This window comes from Schistocerca gregaria, chromosome 2, assembly GCF_023897955.1.
Source record: "Schistocerca gregaria isolate iqSchGreg1 chromosome 2, iqSchGreg1.2, whole genome shotgun sequence".
Taxonomy (NCBI): Eukaryota; Metazoa; Arthropoda; class Insecta; order Orthoptera; family Acrididae; genus Schistocerca; species Schistocerca gregaria.
In genome coordinates, this window is record NC_064921.1 from 336,269,304 (window position 1) to 336,296,678 (window position 27,375).

A 27,375-nucleotide genomic window follows, 5' to 3' on the forward strand; every position below is an offset into this window, starting at 1 on the left:
AACTTTTCAAAAACGTTCTCACACTTTCGCAGGCAGTACAATCACACCATGTATCTGATTTCTACATACACCAGTGAGTCGAATCATAATAACCACTGCCTACCATGAGACCAAATATTGCCTGGTGGCGTCGTTGGCACACGATGAGGTAAATGAAGCATATAAATGGAATAGAGATGACAGAGCAACGATATAAGCAACAAATCTGGCGCTCCACTGAGGTAAACGACATTGACATAGGTCACGTTGTTATGCCGGTGCCTGGGAATGACTATCTCAGATAAAGCGAAGTTGGTTGGCTATTCACGTACTTTTACTTTGATTTTAGCAGCTACGGAATGTGGTTGAAGAACCATTGGTAGATGACACGGTGTTGAACGTTCACACCTCATCACAGAACCTAGAGGCCGGAGGGTTGCCCACTCCCTATATCAAGCTACAACAGATCACCACGCCAGTGCAGGCATGTTTCGGTGCACACCATTCATAGAACATTGTTGCAGTTGTGACTCCGCAACAGGTGTCTTTACCTGCTCCCATGTTTCAGTTTGGAGGAATCATCAAGAATGGAAAGTGGATCAATAGAAGCATGTCACCAGGTCGAATAAATCACGTTTCTCGTTACGCCTAGTCGGATGGTCATGTCGGGATACACCATCCTCCTCGTGCACAACTGTTCGATACATGCAACTCGCCACACTCTCTGGCCAGTTAGGGCAGTGTTACTCTGCGGAGAATATTTAGCTGGGTTACCATGGGATTTGTAGCAATCGATGCCACTATGACAGCTGTATATTATGTGAGCACCATTCCGGATCATCTGTATAACCACGCTTAATGTCTTCTCAGACAGTGATGTCATCTTCCAACAAGACAACGTACTATCTCAATAATGCACCTTATCTGAACCGCAGTGAAGACATCTGAGACTCTATCTGTCGGCAGCATCATGCCCGTATACCACAAGCCTGTAAATTACTGTAATTGCGTACCTGTGCATAGACATTTAGTGTCACGTACATCTGGAAATTTAGGAATAATTTTTAGAAGCCTTACTTCAATGAATCGACGATGTATTACAATCCAAAGGTAGTCTAACACTGTACGAAACAGGTAGTCATAATGTTTTGGCTGATCACTGTAGAGTAACTGTTCAGGAAACGGCCCATCCTTCATTTTACCATACACCAACGCCCTCAACAATGTGTATTAGCGTCCTCGCAAAGCGTTAACCTTCCTATGGCGGTTGCCAGGGTTCCTCCCATATTCACAATCCATTTCGTCTGTGTGACAACGCTCCTCCCACGCTCTAACACAGGAAGTACAGAAAAACATTTCCGTGTTCGGATTCCTGGTATGGTCGATTTCCGAGCAAAAGCTGTGACTGCTTTCATCTTTGTCTTATAGGTCATATTCGAACGTAATGTGTCATTCTCACTTGCTATCCCAAAACGCGGCCTCTGTAAAAAATTGTGGTGGCACCCAACCAGGGCCATGTGTCGCAGAAAGTGCGCTTTTCTGTTCTTCATGGCTACAAGACTCTGCTCTCTCTGTTCATCTGTTATGTCTTTCGCTCACTTCGCTGTCTAAACTGAAAGTATAGGCAATACCCAAGTAATTAAATGTAATCTGTACGCAGTTGCCTATTCAGTTATTTGCATCCCTTTTACTGAATAACTGTAAGGAATTTAGCCATAAATATTTAACGTCAACTAACATTCCGCCAAGTGGTATCGTATCAAAATCCGTGCTGCACTACAAACAAAGCATGGATATACCTGCCTGAAACTGAAGTGGAAGTGTTGGGCGCTACCAACAGTGTCACAAAGAAATAAAGATATAAAAATAAATATTTATCGGAACAGTCTGGAGGCACAGCCATCAATAAATTTATAGAAGCAAGTCTCAGGTGGTACAGATCACAATCACAAGTAAAGTCAGTGTCAAAAACTACAGCTCCATTACGACCAAGGACAGTGTTCATCCGGTGGTCGTCCCAGAAAACAACGGATAGGCAAGGCCAGTAATAGCGTGCAAGACAACAGCAGGATGCGCTCGATAGAAAGAAACCAACCAACTGCATGCTGCAACGACGCGTGATACACGTTGCGACAGAAGTACCGGATCGATTGTCGAGATGCTAATAAGTGTGATTCTTGGATTCTTGATAGCTGTGTATGATATAAATTAGTAGTACACAAAGCGATTCGTCTTGTTTTTCTGTAAGTAACAATTCCTAAGCTCTACTTTTTTAACTAACTCCTTTCGTCGCTATTAGTTAAGGACGCTCAAGTGCTCTCCTATAAAAATAATACGTAAATAGTGATTCTGGGCATAAAGATGTAAATTTTGTGAATTACTTTATAACAGCATTATATCGCCATTATCTCATGTAATACATAATAGGACGCTAATCCCTACACAGCAGTAAATTTAATTAGGTTACAAATATATATACTTCACAGCAGAAATAACACAGATATTATGCATAGAAGTTATCGAAACTGGCCATAAGGAATTGCAATAACAAAATTTTGTTCTTCTAGTGCCAATCCATATCCAATGATGGCGTAGTTGTTGAACTAGTCTGAACGTGCCGTTACTCGAAAAGAAATGAATGAACCAGTGAACCAGATGCTACTGTTTTCCTATTAGCTCACACATTAACATCACCTTGCAATCTTCTGTTCCTTCGGCAGTCTTGGCTCCTTCATGTCTAGAAGAGATTTCGATAGCTAAAACAAAAAAAACTTGTTGATTTTCGTCAAATGGGGAATGCTGCTAGTAGAGAAGAGGTAAACAGATATTTGAAGTGAAGCCGTAGAGTTGTTATTTCCAAAAGAATAGTGTGTCAGCCATGGACACATGCGTAAATACTGGAGAACGCCATGATTCAGTATAGCAGCTGTCAATGCTGTTACAGCAGATTTCGTAGATAGTAGATAGATGTGTGTCTACATATTGCTGATAACTGAACCTATTAATTTTTTTTTATGTTTCATATCTCCTTTCATATTACTGCACTATAGTGACACTATATATTAGTTAATGTGATGCTGCGCAACACATTTGTTATTATTAACTTGTTATTCTCTGGTTTTCGGCGGTTTCTTGTATTTTTAATGATTGTATACCTACAATAATAGCAAAATGTAAGTAAAACACATGAGGGAGAAAGACAGGGTGGTAAAATGTCGATAATGGATGGTCGTATAGTAAGCACTGTGACAGAGAGTGAGCTAAGAGAAATGTGATTGTAGTTGTAGCGTGAAACGCGCGAAGAAATAAACTGATGACTTTCATGTAATATTATGCCGGAGTATGCATGCTCTTAATCTGTGAGAATGACCAGAGTAACAGTTTCATGCTGTGGAAATGTTGAATTCTGCAAGTACGAGCATAAACTGATGACTACAGTTCTTGTATCCTGTGCTAGCAGACATGCCATTGATGTCGCCAAATTACATTGCACAACAGAATTAGGGGATTATTTTATGAAAACCCTTAATTAGCACCAGTTCTGATGCATAGGTTTGAAATGCGGCTTAAAGATACATAAATCTTCCCCTGTAATGGTGCAAAAGGCGTCCACCCCTGCGATGTTACCCTCGCGATCGACAACAATTGAAATAGCAAGGTGTGTACAGGTGCCTTAAAGCCAGTGCTCATAAGTTCATGTGATATTTAAAGTGGGTTAATTATGTTCCATTGGCATTGAATTTCACCACAATTCTGCCAAACACCGCCGTGGATGTACCCCGCGATACGAAGGTCGTCACAGCCCCTCTTACCTATTTTCACCCCTTCTTTCTAAGTCCCTGCGATGGAAGTCAAAATCGCGACACCCAGCACTGAAATCAAGCGGTTTTTTATAGGTGGCCGTGGAAAACATTTCAGGCATAGCGCCGCTCAGAATCGACACGGAAAAACCTCAGAGGAATGGCACAAAGAGCGTTAATGAAAACACCCTTTTCTTGGGTCGTTGATTCCCACATATTTCGTGGTTGACAACGAGAGTTTGGAGTGCGATCAGCAACATGAAGACTTTGTGGACAACCGCCCCAAGCGTCCACAGGCAGGCAAATGAAATCGGAGGTGTGTCACGTGGTTGCCTACCCCAAGGAGCCTACACTACTCCGCATGTTTTCTCTGTAAAGGCACATTTCTTAAATTTACAATAAATGTGAACGGTTGCTACCGAATGTTTCTCCGATCTGAGATGTCTTAGAGGGAGCCCTTTGTCGTTTTATTAATACGTCAAAGTCGCACCGCACCGTAACGCACTACAGGAGGCATGACACAACATTAAGTTCCCTTTGTCGCTTCAGATCACCTCCAAACTTCCTCGAGTAGATTTAAATGGTATCCAGGTGTTCCATCCTAAACACCAAAGTAAAAACTGCGATCTATCTGCAGTGAATCACGCTCAGTGTGGTGTACCGCCCACGATGTTCTTAGAGAAGACGTGAAGCGTCGGGGAGATGATAGCAGTATCAGTAGTTGTCACGAACGTCGGCTCATCGCCTATCTCACTGCGAACTGTCGTTTTCGACCACAAAATGTGTGGGGATCAACGCCCCATCGAAAGTGGTGGTTTCATTAACGCCCTTTAAGCCATTGCTTGTGGTATCTTCGTGTCGATTCTGAACGGCGGTGTTTTTGTAATGTTTTTCTCGACCACTCACAAGAAAACTGCTTTTTCAGCGCTGGGTGACGCGGCTCTGACCTCCATCGCAGAGGCTTCTTATGAAGGTGTGAAATGTAGGTAAAAGGGGTGTGACGACTTCCTTATCATATAACGCGGCTAGGGTGTAACTGGGCAGAACTGTGGTGTGAAATTTGGTGCCAAGGTGACATTATTGTCCATCTTTACAGCTCACATAAACTTCTGATTTGTGATTTTGTGTGTGTGTGTGTGTGTGTGTGTGTGAACATCTTCCTATCTTAAGCGTCGCAGAGTTAGACGACAACGTCGCTGGGCGGCACACATTTGGGCCATTACAGAGGAATATTGCAGGCCTCTTTGAGCCTAAAATCTTATTCTTTGCAATGACAGACAATTCGGGGTTTCGAAGAAGTGATCTTTTAATTTTGTTGCACAGCTTCGATAGAGTAGTGGCAGTCCAAGTCGTTTTCGCACTTTTATAATTAGTGAGTCACCTCTAGATACCACCTTTGTGCTATATCCGCTTTGTGACTGAACCCACGTTAACGATCATCTATACTATTTGTTTCTTCAAAAATGGTTCTGAGCACTATGCGACTTAACTTCTGAGGTCATCAGTCGCCTAGCACTTAGAACTAATTAAAGCTAACTAACCTAAGTACATCACTCACATTCATGCCCGAGGCAGGATTCGAACCTGCGACCGTAGCGATTTTCTCGGCTCCAGACTGTAGCGCCTAGAAGTGCACGGCCACTCTGGCCGGCTATTTGTTTCTTTTCAATATTTTTTACACGTTTACCGTAAAATCCTAACAGGGGTTTCAGCTTTCTGCGAACAGATTGCATCCTTATCAGCGCGCTAGATGGAAGTTGGGTCTTTGGTACTTCAGCACCCAAGCTGGAATTTTGGTGGGCTTGACAAAATAGTCGGGCCTTGTACTGCGAGCGGTAGTGCGCAGTAGACTTGAATCCGGTGAAGGCAAGGAAGGACCGCACAGCAGACAGCAGGTGCTGTTAGCTGTGCTATGGATCGCATAAGCAGAGCCGTCCACGCAGAGCAGCTCCAGGCAGAGAATGTACGGAGAGACGAGAATAGGGATTCTTCTCCAAGCTAGGAAGCTAGGAAGCAGTCTGCGGGATATCGTTAAAAGCCAGCGTGGGGAGTGGCCACTGTGTGGACACAAATAACCATGTGGGCTGAGAGATGTCTTTTCCTTAGGCTAGAGGACGGCGGTTCCAAAGGGGACACAGAGGGAGACTTCCGCAACCAGATGAGCTCTAACTTGGAGCCTCAATGACCGACGGCAAAAGTTTGGTCGGTCAAGGGATACAATATAGCACACGCTATGTATTGAGAGTGTTGGTGGTACAGAGCAGCTTGTTATGGTTACTGTGCGGTGTAATGCTAAGAGTGCGGATGTTTTCTCCAAGAGCGAGAGCAATGCTGTTATTGTCTTTTGTATGTTATCGGCTATTTGTTTACCATAATATCCTAACATTGGTTTCGGCTTTTCATGCTTTATAGGTCTAGAAAAGGCATATGACCGGGTTCCTAGTAGGAAGTTATTGTCTGTTCTATGAGATTATGGAATAGGAGGCAAACTTTTGCAAGCAATTAAAGGTCTTTACATGGATAGTTAGGTAGCAGTTAGAGTTGACGGTAAATTGAGTTCATGGTTCAAAGTAGTTTCAGGGGTAAGACAAGGCAGCAACCTGTCTCCACTGTTGTTCATTTTATATATGGATCATATGTTGAAAACAATAGACTGGCTGGATGAGGTTAAGATAGGTGAACACAAAATAAGCAGTCTTGCATGTGCGGATGACTTAGTTGTGATGGCAGATTCGATTGAAAGTTTGCAAAGTAATATTTCAGAGCTAGAGCAGAAATGTAAGGATTATGGTATGAAGATTAGCATCTCCAAAACGAAAGTAATGTCAGTGGGAAAGAGATATAAACGGATTGAGTGCCAAATAGGAGGAACAAAGTTACAAAAACTGGAAGCGAGGTGTAGCAAAGCTAATGCAGTGAGCGCTCAGCTACGATCTACTCTCTTCTGCAAAAAGGAAGTCAGTACCAAGACTAAGCTATCTGTGCACCGTTCAATCTTTCGACCAACTTTGTTGTATGGGAGCGAAAGCTTGGTGGATTCAGGGTACCTTATCAATAAGGTAGAGGTTACGGATATGAAATTAGCTAGGATGATTGCGGTTACTAGTAGATGGGAACAATGGCAGGAGGGTGTCCACAATGAGGAAATCAAGGAAAAACTGGGAATGAACTCTATAGATGTAGCAGTCAGGGCGAACAGGCTTAGATGGTGGGGTCATGTTACACGCATGGGAGAAGCAAGATTACCCAAGAGGCTTATGGGTTCAGCAGTAGAGGGTAGGAGGAGTCGGGGCAGACCAAGGAGAAGGTACCTAGATTCGGTTAAGGATGATTTTAAAGTAATAGGCTTAACATCAGAAGAGGCACCAATGTTAGCACGGAATAGGGGATCATGGAGGAATTTGATAACGGTAACTATGCTCCAGACTGAACGCTTAAAGGCATAATCAGTCTTAAATGATGATTATGATGATGATGATGATGATGGTTTCGGCTTTCTGCAAACTCCTTATACTGGTACCCATCACCGCAATAGATGGAAGTTGGGTCCTTGGTACTTCCTCAACCCAGCTGGAGTCTTGGGGGGCTTGACAAAGTAGTCGGGCCTTGTACTGCAAGTGGCAGTGCGCAGTGGACTTTATACCCGTGTAGGCATGGAAGGTTCTTCCCAGCAGACAGCAGGAGCTGTTAGCTGTGCTATGGATCGCATAAGCAGGGCCATCCATGCAGAGCAGCTTTAGCAGAGAATGTATGGAGAGACGAGAATGTGGAGTCTTCTCCAAGCTAGGAAGTGAAGAAGCTGTCTGAGGGATCTCGTTAATAGCCAGTGTGGGGAGTGACCACTATGTGGATTCAAATAACCATGTAGGCTGGTTGGTGTCTATTCTTGGGCTAGGGGACTGAATTTCCAAAGGAGACCCAGACGGAGACTTCCACAACCAGACAAGCTCTAACTGGGAGCATCCGTGACCGACGGCAGTAGTATGGTCGGTCAAGGGATACAATATAGCACGTGCCATGTATTGAAAGTGTTGGTGGTACAGAGCAGCTTGTTATGGTTACTGTGCGGTGTCATGCTGAGCGTGCGGATGTTTTCTCCAAGAGCGAGGGTGATGCTGTTATTGTCATTTGTATGTCGTGGGCATGATTGACTATGTATGTGCAATTGTACAGAAGGCGAGCATTACTGAATTTGATTATGACGTTGCGTCGAAAATTTTTATTTTACCGTGTAATAGTGCCCTGTTTTGGATGTGAATTGTACAGAAAATTACACAGAAATTATTCTAGGTAGTCCTCTATATGGTAGGTAGTAGCTAGCTATCTAAGTCGACACTACGCCAACACTCTGCAAGCTACCTGACGGTGTTTGGTGGAGGCACTTCTGGTACCACTTACTGGTAACCCCTTCGCCCACTCAATTGGCGCCTGGGAAGAATCGCTATCGGTGAGACTCTCAATTAGCTCTAATTTCTCGAATTTTCTCATCTTGGTCATTTAGCGAGATGTATATAAGAGGAAGTAATATGTTGTCCGACTCCTACCGGAAAATGCTTTCTAAATCTCAATAGTAAATCTCTCTTTGCCAGGATGGTTCCTTTGAGAGGGCGCGGCCAACTTCCTTCTCCCTCCTCCCTTCATCCGATGTGATGGATGACTTCGCTATTGGTCCCCTCCCCCAAATCAACCAATTAACCAAATCTCTCTTTGATGTGGAACGTCTCTCTTGTAAGTTTGCCACTGGTGTTTATTGAGTATCTTCGTAAAGCTCTCGCGTCGATAAACGATCCAGTGATGAAGCTCGCCACTCTTAATTGGATCTTCACTGTCTCTTCTATCAACCCTAGTTGGTAAGGTTCCCAGATTAACGAACAATACTCAATAATCAGTCCAACAAGCGCCCTGTAAGCCACTTCTTTCGTCTAAATTTCCTTGTGATTCTTCCTGCTAATCTGCCTGGCGTCTGCTTTTCTTGCTATTTGGTCATTCCACGTAAGGACGCTCGGGATATATACTCATAGATATTTTTCGGTGATCAATGTTTCGAGCAATTTGTTGTCAGTTGGGTAGTTGTACAAGAGTGGATTTATTTGCCTATGTACGGGCAATATGTTGCAGTTATTAAAGTTTACGGTCTACTGCCAGATCCTACATCATTCATCAGCCCTCTATAGTTCATTTTGCAGTCTGTCTTCTGGCGTGCTAATTTTTTTTTATGGATAACCACATTGTTTTTGAACTATCTTAAAGAGCTTCGGTGCTTTCTGTTAGATGATTTATGTACGTTGTAAAGAGTAACGGTGTTTCGCTGGGGTACCACAAAAGTTACCTTCACGTCTGCCGATTTTCTTCCGTTAAGAGCCACTTGACTAAATGGCAGTGGGAGAGGTCATAGATCTTAATTTAATTAACTGATAACTTGGGCAGCCTTAATGAAAACGGAGAGTTGCATTTTAGTTGGTTGTTCTGCGGTTAGGTGCAGAAGCTATTTTTTTTCGTTTTTCTTGTCTATGGCCAGTAGCCACCACATTTTAAACTGTTACTGTCGTTGACCGGATTCTGTTTGGTGGAGTAAAGTCTATTTCAGTTTTGTGTACAATTTATTATAGGCATTTTATGTCATTATACCCTCGTAGAGACGTGTCTTCACGAGCAGTACTGGGCTGCAAATTAAGTTCTGGTTTGTTATCACTTCTCTGTTATCAAGAAGAATATTTTATGCTTGAAAAATTCTTTGTAAAATAGAGTCCACACCCGCGCACTCCCGTTTTTCAGTCACCCTGAATGCACAACTTGGACCGTATGTTTCAATGTGAGATATAACACAACAAAATTCTGCTTTCTGTGTAAGATAAACATTTTACATCGCTGTTGCGTGTTTGGTACTAACTACGCAAAATAAAGTATCTCACCCAAGGCAACAATGACCTTTGCAGAAATCTATTACGTGTTTGGTACGAACTACGCAAAATAAAGTATCTCACCCAAGGCAACAATGACCTCTGCAGCAATTTATTACTCAGGTTGAAACGGCTGAATGCATGTGATTCGCTACAACTTACGAGGAAGTTACGTTTTTTCTCATAAAACAAATTGATGAGTGCTTTTAATCAAAATTACCGTTCACTTATGACTTTTGTTTTTAATTTCAGCACCTGTGTAGTGCAAATGAATATTGTTTTTACTCGTCAGTCTCAACTTCTCTTTAGCTACCTCACTCGCGCTTTTCTCTTTTATTGCTACATATGTAGAACCTTGACTACAAATGAAAAGATGTGGTGGTAAACATATATCCTCGGCTTCATCCAAGACGTTTGAGAGGTTTCTTTTGCGTGTGAGCCCAATGCTTGAACTCTGAACCCTTTGGCAAATGATCACAGTAATTGGGAATCTTCAACTCCTCCCAGTCCCAGCTTACTGGGAATCGGTTAAAAAGAACAGAGATCTAAATTGTGCAGAGTTGTAGAAAAGCATATCTACTGTAAAAATCAAAAATTAAAAGATTTAAACGCGGACTTGGATCGAAAGTTTATGCCATCTTATAAATAATATAACATCCCTGAAGTAATGTCAGACTAAGAAATCAGAAGTCTAAATCCCTTTATTTGAAGTCCAAGGATCCCTTGAAGGACCTGACAGAGCAAATGACAGAACTGGATCTCACATGTCCCATAGACCTTGGACCTTGCACCATGCTCGATCTAATGACAACCAGAAACTCTCGCCCATTTTATGAATGGAATACTAAAAACTGGTCACACCTTGCAACGGTATAATAATGTTACAGCAAAAACCTGTCACATCATCACTGAGTCATGTTAGAATCGAACCCATGTTTGAATCTCCCTATAATTACCTAACTCTCCACCGACTTCTAGGCACCGCTCCAACGAAGGGGCCTGCGCGAAAAATTCCGTATCCACGTGAAAGGACTTTCTTCACTCAAGTAAACTATATAAGATGAAGACTAAAAATTGGAATATAAATAAAACAAAATAATTAACAATGAAGAACGTTCATCTCAGAAAGTCTTGTTACTCATTTGAATTGTAAGTTATACCTTTCTTGTAACCATATTTGTTCTACGGATCCAAGTTCGTAAATTCTGTATCTGACAACGAGAAAAGCAAATAAGAATATTAGTCCCAATCGACTCAATTTTACAGGTGGTTGGTGGGTTCAGTTATGTAACAACCAACATCAGATCTACATAAATACCAGATGAGGAGCTGCTTTTGGCATCCGTGACTTCTCTTCATGTGGTCTTGAAACTGGCCTGATGATGGTTGTTGTATACGCGAAACAGCTAACTACGGTGACAACTTAAAGTGGTTTGTAGTGGTCCTTGTTATTTATATTTACTACAATCGCTGATGTTCCAACATGCTGCCAAATTATTATACAGGGCTGAACTATAATTTGTTATAATGTATTGCTCTGTTCTGAGACGAATAACTACACGAGGGTAGTTCACTCCGCTTCTTTATCGGATATGAGCGCTAAAAATGCCTGTAAAGCAGCCATGGTTTTTTTTTTTTTTTTTTTTTTTTTTTTTTTTTTTTTTTTGTGTCGTCCGTCTACTGACTGTTTTGATGCGGCCAGTCACGAATTCCTCTCCTGTGCCAACCTCTACTTTTCACAGTAGCATTTGCAACCTACGTCCTCAATTATCTGCTGGATTTACTCCAATCTCTGTCTTCCTCTACTGTCATTGCCCTCTACAGCTCCCTCTCGTATCATAGAAGTCATTTCCTGATGTTTTAACAGATGCCTTATCATCCTGTTCCTTACCGTTGTCAGTGTTTTCCATGCATTGCTTTCCTGTCCGACTTTGGGCAGAACCTCCTCATTCCTTACCTTATCAATCAAAGCAATTTTAAACATTCGTCTCTAAAACCACATATCAAAGGCTTCGTTTTTCTTCTGTTTCGGTTTTCCCACAATCCAAACGCACACTCTCAGAAACTTCTTCCTCAAGTTGAAGCCTATGTTTGACATTAGAAGACTTCTTTTGGCCAGGAATCCCCCTTTTTTGCTAGCGCTTGTCTGCTTTTGGTGTCCTCCTTGCTCCAGCCGTCATTGGTTATTTTTCTGCCTAAGTAGCAGAATTCCTTTATTTCGTCTACTTCGTGACCATCGATACTGATGATAATATTCTCGCTGTTCACATTTCTGCTGCTTCTAATTACTTACTTCTTTCTTCGATTTACTCTCAATCCATATGCTGTACTCATTAAACCATTCCATTCAGGAGATCACATAATTCTTGTTTGCTTTCACTCAAGATTGCAGTGTAATCAGCAAATCTTATCGTTGATATTGATTTTTAATTCCCTCTTGAACCTTTGTTTTATTTCCATCATTGCTTATCCGATGTACGGATTAATCCGAGTACTTCGTTCTTGGTCCTCCACTCATTTTATTCCCTCCTGGCTCTTATATATATTGTATATTACCCGTCTCTCCCTATGGGTTATCCATATTTTCCTCGGAATTTCGAGCATCTTGCACCATTTTACATTGTCGAACGCTTTCTCCAGGTCGACAAATCACAAGAACGGGTCTGGATTTTTCTTCAGCCTTGCTTCCATTATCAAGTGTCTCTATCACCGGAAAAGGCGAGAAGGGACTCGAAGTAGGTATCAGAGTTCGCTAGAGCGACGTGACGCGACGGAGGGGAAAACTCGCATGAATTTTAATTTCAATCGCACTCTGCTCGAACGGTTCTGCGTCGTCCGCGCGTTCTGGATGAGCGGCGGAAAGGCAGCCAATTTCTCACGGTTCCACTCGAGGAAATGGGCTCGGGAACTGAGTGGCAGTCGATTCTGCGGGACGGCGGTGGACGTGGTGCTGTCGATATCGAATATCGGAAGTCGACAGCCGCCGCCGGGCTGTCGACGGCGGCGAGGACCGTGTCCTGGGCGGCGCCCCTCTGTCTGAACGGCGGCGGCGGCGGCGGCGGCGGCGGCTTCGGAGTCGATCCCAACTCTAGGCGGGCGCGACGGAGCAGCGGGTGGGAAGTGTTCACGGTCGATGATGTGCCACTCCGCCCAGTAGGGCAGACAACACTCTGCGTTGCGTGAAAAGCTTCTGTTCGGTGTAGGGCGTGTTTGTGTACAGAGTGACCAAAAAGTCAGTTAACATTTGAAAATTCAATACTTAATGGAATAATGAACGCAGAGAGGTAAAAACTGACATTCATGCTTGAAGTGACAAGTGGTTTTATTAAAACCAAAACAAAGCGCACAAAACAACCAACATATGGCAGCGGTCAACATATGGCGACTCTATGGAAGAACCTACGTAGCTGGAGGGTCGGAAAGGCCAAATCGAAAACAGCTTTCCATGTCTCAGCTAACGAACTAAATAAATTCTTCTTTGCTCCTCTGAATACCCACACGGCTGATAATTACCGTCCACAAGAATCCCTTAACTGGATAACTGACAACGATACATTCCACTTAAAACACCTAACAATAAATACGGCAAGAAAAGCAACAATGAGAATCTCTTCTGACGCGATAGGCAACGACAATATCACTATAACCATGATTAAGAATGTTGCCGATATCTTATTACCTGTCTTAACTGATACATTTAATTTTTCCGTCATGAACGGAATATACCCCACTGCATGGAAAAGAAGCGTAATTCGACCCATCCCTAAGATCGGAAACCCGCAAGTGCGTAGTGATTACCGAACAATTAGTATGCTGCCTGCTGCTTCCAAAGCACTTGAATATATTGTTCATGATCAAATCACTGAACATCTTCATGAATTCAGCCTATATGACAAATTTCAATCCGGTTTCCGTAAATATCACAGCACAAACACTGTTCTAATTAAAGTAACTGATGACCTGAAATATGCCATCGACAGCATAAAGGCAACAATATTGACGCTACTAGATTTCAGCAAAGCTTTTGAAACTGTTAACTTTGACATATTGCTCAAAATAATGCAACAGCTTAATTTCTCAGATAGTGCAATGATATGGTTTGAAAGCTACTTAAGACAGACAGCAATATGTTGTCTGCACAAATGAAAAATCTTCCTGGAAACATGTCTCCGCGGGAGTGCCATAAGGATCAGTGTTAGGACCACTTTTGTTTTGTTTATATGTCAACGATATTTCGTCGGTTCTATCCTCCTGTAAACATCATTTCTATGCCGACGACCTCCAGCTCTACCTAAGCGTCAGACCCAAAGATATAAACGCTGCAATCGCTCAGATGAATGATGATCTGTCTTCAGTAGTGACATGGGCGAAAAACCTGGGGCTTAAACTAAATGCAAAAAAAAGACACACGTAATCTTAATAGCGCATCAGAAATTAATAAATTCAGATTTCCGAGAACGGCTGCCTCCTATTCTGCTCGACGGTATTCCGATACCATATCAGAAAACAGTTAAGAACTTGGGTGTAACTTTGGATGAGCATCTCAACTGGGCGGAGAATACAGCCGCAGTGTGTCGGAAGACGTCCGCTTGTCTCTATGCTCTCAAAAAGTTTGTGAACGTATTTCCACAGGACTTGAAACGCAAGCTCGTGCAAGCACTCGTTCTACCGAATCTCCACTATTGTGATGTAATTCAACAAGGCATGTGGAAACAACCGAAGGCTAGAACTAACTATGAATGCATGTGTGCTTCACACCTGCAACATTCGCCGATATGATCATGTTAGAGCTTCATACTCCCAGCTAGGGTAGCTGCGGCCGGACAAATTACTTCACCGACCCCTCGTCGCGCAAGCACCCCAGTATCTTGCTTCAGAGATTACCCACCTTTCATGACATCATAATCGAAACACGAGGGCACTGTTATTTGGTATTTAACTGTGCCCACTCAAAAAACAACAACTTTTGCAAACTCCTCCTCAGTTACCGATGTCCGCCTCTGGAACAAACTGCCCTTTACCTTGCGCAAAATTCAATCCCCTGCTGTTTTTTAGAAGAAGTTGAAGCATTTCTTACTATCAAACTCATAGCGTTTTCCACAAAATTAATGTCCAAACCAATCCTCTCCTCTGTCAAATAGCAAAGCTAGTGTCTCATATCTTGCTCCTTTCTTTTCTTCCTCTTCATCTATCTCTATTAAATACGCAATCTTTTTTTCCCTTTATATTTCCTTAATTATGTTACATCATGTCTCTATTCTTCTCCTCCCTTCACCATCAGTCTTCGTCATACTCCCTGTTGCTAGCACTCCTCTCTAAAATCTGTCCCTATCATAATGTCTAATTGTAACAGTACTTATCATCTACGAATATAAGCTCTATATGTATGTATTTTTCCAAGAGTGCCTTTGTAATTGCATAAAATTCGTAGCTTCCAACAGGTTTTTATCAGCTAGTCTAGAGACGATTCGGTTTTGTAGCATATTGGCGTACCTCGCACCCGTTACTCAGACGATTCTCAAACGGTCTCGCTGATGTGTTGCTGATCAGCGCCATTTGTTGTCCAGTTTTTGCAATTGTTTTTGGTTTCAGTAAAACCCGATATCGTTCAGGTATGTATGTCAAGTCTTACCTCTCTACACACACTATTCTATGAATTAATGCATTTTCAAATGTTAACAGACTTATGGGTCACCCTGTATAACGAATATAAGCTGTTACTGCGAACTGCTGTGTGAAGAGCCAGCCGCTGTGGCCGAACGGTTAGAGCCCCTTCAGTCCGGAACCGCACTGCTGCTACGGTCGCAGGTTCGAATCTTGCCTCGGGCATGGATCTGTGTCCTGTTCTAAGTCTAGGGGACAGATGAGGTCAGATGTTAAGTCCCATAGTGCTCAGAAACATTTGATTTGATTTTTGCTTTGTGCAAGAGCAGAGATCGCACAGTTATGCATGCCGTTTATGCTGATTCTTTGTTTCATAGCGTCTATCCCGTATTACGTATTCCTGTGTTTCGCAGGATTCAATTATGCCATCCCTGCCGCCACCTTCTTCAGTCAGCATGAGGAAGTAAAGTTGTGTGCGTCATATCTGTGAATCATGTACACATTGCTCTGTGTGTAAACATATTTTAACTGTCTCGGAAATGCGAGACCGACAAAATGTTTGCCTACACCATCGTAAGAAAACCGCCTAAGAACCGTACTTAGACAAGTATCACGTATATATCCGCACACACACTATAATAATTTCAATAGACAAGATAAAAATTTGGAGATAAAATATGGATGTCGATGTTGCTTCAACAAAGTGACAATCGATTGCTTTTAATGGGTATGTAAATGAAAGCTTCCGTTATAAGGCTTTTATTTTTAAATTCACTACCGGTTTCGGGCTAACAAAGGCCCACCACCAGGTGGAATTACTGAAAACAAAAAAGACATGAGCACTAAAAAGTAATTTTTACCTACGCTTGTATGCATAAAATAAAACAAATGAGGACTATCAATAGTACGAGTAAAAATCTAACTGCGGCCGTCCTAGATACGATGAAAAATGAGAGAGGCGACAGCGAATAATAAAACAGAGAAACAGCCTAGGTGAAGAGGCATGGTATAAGATACGAACCAGAATACTTACAACGTTAGCTGTGACTGTCGAGTGCCGCGAGAATGTATATGGCCGAGGCGACAGACGCAAGCGAGCGCCAAGGAGGGAGGGATATACCCCTAAGGAGGGAGCTACGTTTGTAAACTGTGAATGACGGCACCACGGCCATCTGTTAGTACCACTGGGACTGAATGGCATGAGACCGACTAGCCAGGGTGTACACGTTTAAACTGTCAATTTTAAATGAAGAACAGGAGAGGAAATATTATAAAATGACACAAACAACGCGAAAGGCGTGTAGAAAAGTATAATAAGACAAATTTTAAAGGATTACTGAAGACATAAAAATGTGGAAACAAAACTAACACGCAATAAAAACTAGTAAATTGAAACCTGGTAGCTTAAAGAGAGCAACGCAGAATAAAACCATAATGAATAACAATTTTCTTGCCATAAGTAATAGGCACGTGCTACTTAGTAGAATACATTCAGCAGCGTATGCCACAGTCAGAAGTTAATGGAACTATTAAATCTGTGCAGAATTCTATTGGAAGTATGATTCATCAAAGAGCGCAGAATAAAAACTAACTCAGTCATATAGTTTTTGCTGTAAGTGACAATCATATGTCATGAAGGCTATTTAGCATAGTTCCAGAAATGTGCCATAATCAGGAAATAATAAGACTTAAAGATAATCAAGGACGATGCCGCCTAACAGAGAAAATTACGCGAGCGGCCTATGCAACTTTATAAATGTGGTGACTCCTCGAGCCGCTGATACATTTGGTCTTGTATAAGTACCCCGAAGGTATCTTGCGTTGTCACAGAGGAAAAGTTTTATATATCGATCACGACCTCTTAGCAAGGAAGTTTTAACTCAACTATCTGTTCTGTTTGCATGTCGTGGCCTCGTTCTGCGGGGAAATTAAGTTTTCGCTGAAACTAAAGCCCTTTATGTTGCTTTTTTATTGATTGCATATCGTATTACGTGGTAAGTGCGTTTGATTACGAGACTGAGAAGGAACTTCTTGAAGACCAGGTTGCAGTTTCAATCTTTAGTAAAAATCACTTGAATGTGTGAAATCATAATTAAATCGACATCCTAGCTATAAACAGTCGTTGATATACAGCATTGGGGTCATGTTGAAAATGTGTTCCCTGACCGGATCTCGAACCCGGGATCTCTTGCTTACACTGCAAATGCTCTATCCATCTGAGCCACCGAGGACACAGAGGATAGTGCGCCTGCAGGGACTTATCCCTTGCACCTTCTTGTTCGATCGCACACTCTCAGCCCCAACTCGTACCGGACCTGGTGGATTAATCTGCCACGAGTAATGAGTCTGATGGGAAAACATCTGTTAGGAGCACAAGGAATGTAGTCGTGTGGACATGTTGGGAATGTGGGTCTCCCGGGGAGCGTACAAAGGATAAGTCCCTGCAGGCGCGCTATCCTCTGTGCCCTCGGTGGCTCAGATGGATAGAGCGTCTGCCATGTAAGCAGGAAATGACGGGTTCGAGACCCGGTCCGCGTACACATTTTCAATATGACACCAATGATTTATATCAACGCCTATTTGCAGCTACGGTATCGATTTAATTATCATTTCATTCTAGAGAAGCTGCACTGTCATCAATGGTATCTGTTCTTTCGGGAGCAGATACTACCCTAACTTGATAGTGTTGTGTTAAAAATTATGACAGGAAAAGTAATGGCCGCAAACGCTTCACCATGTGCATCACGAGATCGACAGAAAATAAGTGTCCGGAAGGTGCAGAGAACAACCTTCTATGGAATGTATGTATTACACTTCACAAAATGAACATCGTCTACATTTAAGAAACGTGCAACACAAGATGTTAACTTGTACTACGACCACAGAACTAAAAATGGTACGCCATAGTTGTTACAAAGGTTCGCACCATCAAGATCTAAGGCGAACTCCGTTGAAGTTACAAAACATGCCAGACCTTCAGCTAGGAATCCACTTTTAAAGAACGCACGTAGAATCATATTAGTGTAGTGGGGTGATGAGAGCTGATGGAATGTGATGGCATCCAATCGAATGCGAAACAGTTTGTCGTGGAGGTTATCGTGAAACTGGCTATCTTTTAAGACATAGCTACAGATAGTGCGATAATATGCTTTATAGTCACGGAAAAAAAATATCTAGAGGCTGAATTTTTCAGTGATTCCATGTGATATGAACTGCCATGTCACGCACTTTTCAGCAGGGATACTTTGCTCTCAAGGTGTATGATTTTTATACTCAGACGAGGTACCAAGGAAAAGCAACGTATTTAGTCTAGCTATTGGCTGAAAGCAGTATCCATGCGATAGTTGTAGTTCTCTTACACCCATTTACATTCTCTCACTTGCTGTGACGTAAATATTCCGTACTGCCCTTGTAAGATCAAGCACACGATAAAGAATCGTAGGGGACAGGGCACCCCCAACTTCTCGTAGCACAACAAAGCTTTCACATGCATTATCTCTACAAACAGCGATTAGTCGGATTTGAAAACAAATTCCTTACTGAACGACGAAATAAGTCTGTTTAAAATTTTCTGACCGATTTCACAGTTTGCTGTGCATGGTCGAAATCACGCCTAGTTAGAAATTTCGTTATCTTGCGTTTTCCAAATCCGTAACCCTGCTTGAAGTTATGTAATCATCCACTGCTTCCCTTGAAATCATTGTAATCTATGTTGCGCGAAATCTGAAGTTCATGTGATAAGGACTACCAGTCAACCCATGATAAGAAGATTGGAGCATTGCATTGATACCAATGGTCATCACCTCGAACACCTTCTGTAAATGGACGTTCATGCCACCGTTGAGTCCTTTGTTGACCTTAAAAAAAAAAAGGTTGACCTTCATGTCTCTGAAGCGACCCTACCTAGCTACAAAAAACCAACGTCATATTATGGCCCCCTTTGTCCCATGCAAATTTTCGCAGTTACTCTTGGTGGCAATAGTTAGTGACTCACCCTGTATAAAGGGCAGCATACCAAACGAAACATTTTTGTTTTACATAGTTACTCTACCACCTGCTACTTAAAAATAAACAGCATTTATTGAAAAATTGAAATTGTCAATGTGTAATCCTGGTTTTATTCGAAAATTGATAGTTTTTGACGTGGGACAGAAGGATAACGTATTAAAAATGGAAGACAATAGAGATTTATTACATAGCTCTTTCCCAAAAAAAAAAAAAAAAAGTAAAACGAAAAGAGACGCCAAACAAAGTATACCGAACATCGCTTCAATGCTTAGTCGAATTTATGTAAAAAAATATTTGTTCTACTCGTGAACAACTTCATGCTTATCAATCATAATAGGAAACTCTTGAATTTCATCATTGTGAAGAAGATGCTATTGAGTACATCGTAACAATAACAGTCGCATAGGTAGTTCACGTTTGTGCATGTATTCAGTGCTGGCATCAAAACTAGTTGCTTTGGTTACATAAAAGAGCGGAAGTTACGGTATCAACTAATTTGAACTACGTATAAAATGCAGTGTATATTTTGTAAGGGTATAAAATACACTGTGAACTAACACTGAACGATGTGCAGTTCTGATTATGTGGAAAACAATCAAACAAGGAATACATTCATTTATATGTCTTTCTCTACGAGCGCTATCAGATCTTCAGGCAACCCTATCATTTACTGTGTCAATTACGTACTGTACCAAAACTACTTAATCGTAGTTCTGCTGGGGCACAACTCTATAATCACAGCACAGCAAGCCCTGAGCACGTACACGTTCCACATATCGCCACCTTTCGGAGACTGGTAGTTGCAGTGCATTGAGAGCAACATGCCGACAGTTGGCACAAGCAGCTGGCTTTAATGACTGGAGAACCAATGGCAACGAGATGGGCTCAGAGAAACAGTGTGGCGCAGAGAGTAGGCACTGCTATTTCCGACCGAGAATCGAACCCGGTCTGGAACCGTGCGACTGCTACGGTCGCAGGTTCGAATCCTGCCTCGGGCATGGATGTGTGTGATGTCCTTAGGTTAGTTAGGTTTAAGTAGTTCTAAGTTCTAGGGGACTGATGACCACAGCAGTTGAGTCCCATAGTGCTCAGAGCCATTTTTGAACCCGGTCTGCTGCGTGGCAGTCAGATGCCCCGACTTCTCAGCTAAGGGGGCGGACTGCGTTGAAATGTCCACACGACACGTATGTGGTATAGAGCCACATGCTTCAGACTAAAATTAACATCTAAATTTGCATCCATACTCTGCAAACCACCGCAAAGTGCGTGGCAGAGAGTATGTCCCATAGTACCAGTTATTAGGGACTGTTTCTCTTCCATTCACGTGTTGAGCGAGAGAAGGATGATTATTTGAAAGGCTATGTCCGTACGGTAATAACTCGTACCTTGTCTCACGATCCTAACGTGAACAAAACGTAGGGGACTATAGTGTGTTCCTAGAGTCATCATTTAAAGGTGGTGCTTGTAGCTTTCTTAGTAGACTTTCTCGGGATAGTTTATAGTTTACATACATCTTCAAGAGTCTGCCAGTTCAGTTTCTTCAGCTCATTGTAACACTCTTTCATGGGTCAAACAAACCTTGACCACTGGTGCTGCCCTTCGCTCATACGTTAATATCCCTGTTACTCCTATAGAACGGGTCACACGATTGTTTTATAAGCAATCTTCTTTGTAGACTGATTGCACTTACCCAGCATTCGTTCCATTCCATATCCTTATTAAGTGTTACACCCAAGTATTTGTATGAGTTAGCCGATTATAACTGTGTCTCATTAATATTATAGCCATAGTAAAATACGTCTTTTCGTTTTGTGAAATGCACAATTTTACATTCTCAATATTTAAAGCAGGTTGCCAATCTTTGTACCACATTGAAATCTTATCAAGTTCTGGCTGAATATTTATGCAGTTACTTTCAGACAGCACTTCATTGTGAATAACTACATCGCATACAAAAAGTCTGAGTTTACTATTAACACTTTGCCGTCCGCACGTCTAGTACAAATATATTCGCTTGGCGCCGGCAGCGGTAGTTCAGATTACTTGGCTTGTCGCCAGCCGTTCTTGACATTATAAAGACATTATAAATTGTTACGTTTTACTAATCTCGTCGTTAGTTCTCTTAAACTCTCAACCCTGTTCCCCTATTTTAATAAAATTTCGAAGATACACGTATGTAAATAAATACAAAATGTTTGTTTCGTATATTTGTTTATTTTCGTTGTCTTTGGTACTTACTACTTCTCTTTCGTATGATATGCAGCAAAATAGTCTCCAAGATGTAACGCACATGGCTCATACATGGCAGTTCCTTCGTTTTCGTTTATTTATTTATTTATTTTATTTATTTATGCATTTATTTTACCTGGCAAGACTAGGGCCTTCAGGTCCTCTCTTACACCCAACCAGGCATACTCAGATTGAACGAGTTACAGTTTCTACAGAACATTAAGGACATATAACGTATTATGCAGTATTGATGTTAAAGAAAAAATAGAGATTATAACAGTAGTACAATGATAAATATAACAATAAAAAATAATTATAATAATCAAGAATAATAATGATAATAATAATAATAATAGTAATGACTATGTACATGAAAGTAAACATACTTTACTTTTGTGAATGTCAGTCCTATTGTTAGTTGGGAATTTTCTCGTTATTTTATGGCAGCTTGTGAGTTATTCTCATCGAGCAGAGACATAAGACGATAGAATGGGGTAAAAGAGATATACAGTATAAGAGTTAGATAGGTTAGAGGAAGAGAAATAGAATGGTAAAATTCGAAGCTGTGATGGAGAGGAGAAACAAAGAGATGAGAGGGGCACAACAATGGTGGCTATACCGTCCCTAATATGTAAGTCTTGAGTTCCCTCTTGAATGTTGAGTAGTTCTGGATAAGACGCAGATCACAGGGGAGCGCGTGTCATAGTCGTATGGCTGAGATGGAGAATGAGACGGAGAAAGATTTTGTGTTATGTAAAGGTACAGCCAAGATGCTAGACGTATCCGATCTGGTATTGCGATTGTGGAATGATGATAGGTGTTTAATGTGAGAAGATAAGTATTGGGGGGCACCAGTGGCTAAGAAATTGATGAAGTAAGCACATCGTGTGGAGATCGCGTGTCTTATGTGGGCGTATCCAACCTAGCTGGGAGTATGAAGGACTGATATGATCATACAACCGAATTTTGCACACGTATCTAACGCAAGCATTCATCACTAGCTCGAGTTCATTAGTTTCGGAAATAAGTATTAGCTGGTGTTGCTTTATGCGACAAGAACGTCTGTCAACCGAATCATGATGAGACGTATGCCATGTAGTGGCAACCCCCAAGTTTTGCTCAGAAGCAGGTACAAGCGTTTTATTCACGAATCACTCTTCATAAAAAATCGTGAAATCGGAGACTCTTGTAGTCTTATAGTCTGTATTGAAATATTGCCATGTACGGAACGCATTAAATAATGCGCAATTAAAGAGGTACATGAAAACCTTTTTTTGACTATTTTATAGTTTTTATGTATGTATGGTAATAACTCAAAAATTGGTCTGCCGATCCACTTCTTTCATGTATTTGTTGTAGTCTAATATACTTTCAGTTTTTTTATTTTGTAATTGGTTTTTCTACATTTTATCTGAGTGGCAGTCAAAGTGGCAGTATGTGTTGTAGAGATCATTCGTATCGTTTTAGTTTTCAAAGTTCTCCATACCTGTGAGAGTACTTCACCTTTCCGTCGATGACAAGCTTCAGACACATTGACTTTTCGGCGCTTTGATTTTTCCGGAAATCCTGTATTTTGCCGTATCGTTCTACAAACTCGATTTTTTTTTCAAGTAACTTATCTGCAAGTTCTACACTGATATAATAATTATACACGTAGAGGTGATGCCACTTTCCATAAGAAAGAGTCAATAGTTCCACCACTGTTTTAGCTAAAGGCTGTTCAGCACCGCTAAAAATCTTGAATGAGGAAATGTATGCCGTACTCTAATCACACAGCATCCGAATGAGTATTGGATATTTCGCAATTTTCGACGGACTGTAACCTTTAAAATGTAACCATCCGCGCCACGGTATCATTCCTTCATCAACTGAGATGTTTTGACTTGGATTAAAAGCTTCTATAAACTTTTTTGGAAAAATAATCAATTACAGATTGTACTTTTAAAAGGCCGTTGGCGTTATCCGGTTTACTGTTGTTGTCGGAAAAATGTAAAAATTATAATATTTGTCTGAATCTGTTGCGGGACATCGCTTTGCGAAATATCGGTGTCTCTATCAACGAATTCGTCGACCAATAATCATCGATCGTTGCTTTTTTTACAGTTCCTATAATGATATCAAGCCCAAACCTTTTTCCAAGTTCGGGTCCCGTAACGTCAACAAATTTGTTTTTTTTTTTTTTAAATCCAATTTCTTCTATTGAAATTTTGACTGTAGTACTTGTTGGTTTAGTTGCTAATATATTCAAGTAGATCGTCCCCAATATACAATTCTATGATATTTTTGACGCTCTGTGTATCTTTGGGAAATATGTTTGGACCGTGAGATCCTTCAAAGTTATTGTTGGTCCTCGCTAAATCAAAGTCTGACCACTGTACACTGTTGTCTTCTTCTCATTCATCCGAATCAATTGGTAATCGTAGTGATAGCCGAATTCTTCTTGGACGTATTTCACCATATTCCTTCGATTCTGCTTCACTTTCATATTTTTGATATTCAATGTCTTCTTCCCATTCGGTCAAGTCGTCCTAAACATCAGACAAGACGTTCACACATTCACCTTAGATAATCGTATCGTCTCTTTCGTCTGCCATGATGAAAAGGCACGTACTTGTTGACGTGTGTAACTTATTGGTACCTAAACAAAACACCAACAGAACGCAAAAAATACTAAAGTGCTGTCGGTGGCCACTGAGCTATACTATGCACACAACACCACTGTGGTGTCGCCAAACGGCGTAGTGTTAATGTTGTCTGCAAAGTCATTAATACACGACATGAACAGCAATGGTCGTAACAGACTTTTCTGGGAGAGATCCGAAGTTACTTCTACATCTAACGATGACTGTGCATCGAAGACAACATGCCAGTCACAAATTTCACCTGATACCCCATATTATAAAACTTTTGACACAGACCGTAGGCGTGGTACTGAGTCAAATGCTTCTCGGAAATCAAGAAATAATGCATCTATCTGACTGCCTTGATCTAATGCTTTTAGTATGTCATGTGAGGGAAGTGCATGTTGTGCTTCACATGATCAATGTTTTAGAAATCCATGCTGCTTGGCATGGAGGGGAGATTCACTTCAAGATAGCTCATTATGCTTGAGATCAGAATACATTCTAAGATTCTACAATAAATCGACGTGAAAGCTTTTTAACGGTAATTTTCCTATTCCTTTTGTAGACGAGTGTTACCTATGCATTCTTGCAACCACTGAGCACGGGTTCCTGTTCGAGGGGTCTACAATAGATTACAGTTAGAAAAGGGGCTAACTTAGCCTCTAATTCAATATAAAATCTCATTCGAATCCCATCGTGCCCTTGACCTTTATTCAGTTGTAGATATTTCAGCTGTTTCTCAACACCACTGACGCTAATACTTTTTTATTCATCTTTCCAGTGATACGAGGAGTAATTTGGCTCAATTCTCCTGGGTTTTTCTTTGTAAAGGAACATTTCAGCTTTTCTTTGCTGCCCTCAATTTCAGTTACTCTCTTATTAGCTAGGAACTGGACTCTTACTTCGGTGCCACTAACATCCTTTACATACGACCAGAATCTCTTTGAATTTTTGTGAAACGTCATTTGACAGCATTCTGCTGTGTTAGCTCTCTTGACAACCAGACGTGTTTCATTCAGCATCTATCTATAGCCCTACACTTTGTTTTACAGCTAGTACGCAATAATCTCTGTTTCGTTAAAAATTTCTTTACAGTGACTACATACCGTGGAGATTCCCTCCCTTTAGGGACTGTTCTAACCACTAAGTGATCAACTATTCTTTTAAACGTGAACCAGAGTACCTCTACGTGCTCCTGACGTATACTGAAAGTTTCAAGTCCCTCACTGAGATATGACACTACTGATTTTTAATTAGTTCACTAAACATATTTATCTTTCTACTTCTTTTAGTTGTCTGTACTTTGGTAATCATTGTTGTTACAAACGCGTCATGGCCAATGAACCAGTTTCGATGTGGACATCCGAAAGAGATCAGGTCGATTGCTTGCCATTACATCCATTATATTTCCATCGTGAGTGGGATTCCCAACTATCTGTTCCAGGTAGTTTTCAGAGAAGGCATTTAGTAAAGTTTCAGAATTTCACGGGATGCCTTATCAGGTCCACCACTAACAAAACTGTAATTTTTCCAGTTAATTGTTGAATGATTAAAGTCTCCACCGATGACTACTTTATGACTGGAGAACTAATGTATAAGTGAACTGATGTTTTCTCTGGAATTTTTGGTTACATCAGGAGATAGGTTTGGTGGGCTATATAAGTATCCAATTATTATTTTATGCCCACCGTTGATACTGAGTCTTGCTCAAACAGTTTCACACGCAGCTTCTATTTCTATCTTGGTGGATTTGAGTTTTTTTGTTTACTATGACAAGTACACCACCTCCATTTCCCATTTGTCTATCCTTAAGATATACACGTAAAATTTCCCCGAAAATCTGATTGCTAACAATTTCAGTTTTCAACCAGGTTTCTGTACTTATTGTTACTTAAGTTACACTGATTTTCGGGAGCACTTCAAAATTTTAATACCCTCACCTGCGGGAGGCAATTCTTTTCATTCATAGCTTAACGCTTTACGTTTCTGTCGCTGTTGATCAGCCTTCGTTAAAAAAAAATTAGTCATGTAACCAAGTAATGTTTTTGCACACCACAGTAATTTACTAGGGATGTTGCTGTTGAAGGTGGTATACCGTTGCCTGCGTCCGACCTTTGAACTGATTTCCCCATCCAATTATGGGGGACTTGCAGTTAATGTGCATTCCGAACAACGTAGCAACTCAGTACTTTTCACAGCAACCAACATTATCAGAGGTGAAAGACGTGTTATTTTACAGGTAAACGCCCTACAACTTACCGGTGGACGAACCCGAGAACTTTGGCTTAGTTGTCTGGTACTTTATTACTCTTTTTCCGATCTGTTCCTTCGTCGTTTTGTCGTCAGTGATTCGTTGCGGACTTCGCATGACAACTTTCAAATTTTCCACTCATTTCTTTATTACAGAGGATAATGCACGCAAATCGTTGACATGTAACGCGACATACCTACAAATACGTGTCATGAAGTTATCGTAAGCATGCCACGAAGAATCGTCTACGTATTGTGATACAAGGTAGATCAACCCGCTACTTAGCATACAATCATAATGTTCGGGTCCATCATTACACAATTAACCCTAGATTACTAAACACTGGTAAGATTTACGATTGCAGTTGGAATTTCTTTGCGGTTTCCGACAATCTGGACTCAGAAGCTACACCTCCTCTTGAGTTAGCAATAGATGAGTTATTTGATGCCTAACTAACTATTTGCTGAACTGGTAATCTTGTCGTAAATGCTACGAACGTTTAGTAATGGTGTTCCTGTTTTCTAATAGTCGTCAGATCTGTTTCGTCACCAGGAATTTATCTTAGTGTAGTATCTTAGATGAAATATCAAGCAGTTACAATTAGAGGAGTGTCAGTATATGTGACATTGGCCTTCTTCATTGTTAATCTTGGCTTTTGCTACTGAAAGTAGCACAAGATGAATGGCGGCGAGTCTGATTTCGACACTAACATACTGCGTGTTCTGCTTCAAGAAACTTTTAAAGAGACAGACAATGGAGAAATAATGAAGATGAAGATTTTCTTGAAGGAGATGATGTTGTCTGTACAGATGACAATGATGTAGATCCAGACTTTGAAGCAGCAAATGAAAACTAAGAATCCTAAGAAGAATTCCTGGGCAACAGTGAAAGGAAACAGAAGACTTTCTAATCATTTTGTGTGTAAACTACTCCTTGAATTATACGAGTAACAATTATACTAATTTGTATCTAGTACTTAA